This window comes from Sinocyclocheilus rhinocerous, unplaced genomic scaffold (assembly GCF_001515625.1).
Source record: "Sinocyclocheilus rhinocerous isolate Xijiao unplaced genomic scaffold, SAMN03320098_v1.1 scaffold20410, whole genome shotgun sequence".
In the NCBI taxonomy this organism is placed as follows: domain Eukaryota; kingdom Metazoa; phylum Chordata; class Actinopteri; order Cypriniformes; family Cyprinidae; genus Sinocyclocheilus; species Sinocyclocheilus rhinocerous.
Window position 1 is genome coordinate 339 of NW_015626910.1, and position 379 is coordinate 717.

At 28.5% G+C, this 379-nt stretch overlaps 1 long non-coding RNA gene across 1 annotated transcript in view; it reads right to left on the reverse strand.

Annotated features, from left to right (window-relative positions):
* Window positions 1–18: 18 nt before the first annotated feature.
* The window catches only part of LOC107720575 (uncharacterized), a 1098-nt gene continuing 737 nt past the window's right edge, over window positions 19–379 (reverse strand). Inside the window, exon 2 of the long non-coding RNA XR_001637627.1 lies at window positions 19–87. This is a non-coding gene — a long non-coding RNA (uncharacterized LOC107720575). The remainder of the gene's footprint in view (window positions 88–379) is intronic.

Sequence of the window (379 nt, forward strand, 5' to 3'; positions counted from 1 at the left end):
AACTCAAAGGTTTTTTTCCAGTTCTGAAGTGATTTTTCCCCTCAACTTCACTCAATTCTTCAGTCTCCTCACTTTCTTCAGTCAACTCTGAAATAAAAGTAAAAATGGTTTATTTTCATTAACTCATAAAAAAAAAGAAATGTGAAAAGACATAAACATGAACCTTGATGTAACAGCAGAAAGTAGACAATTGCTATACATTTTGATAATTTTGATGCAGTTTTGTAAATACATCTAGTACATTTTATATATATATCTCTGAAACTTTTTCATTCATCAATGAATGAGGTACATTGATCTTCAAATTATGATTTTTAAAAGATTATAGGCACAAATCCCATGTTTCTATAGGAAGAACTATTAAACATGTTTGGTCAAC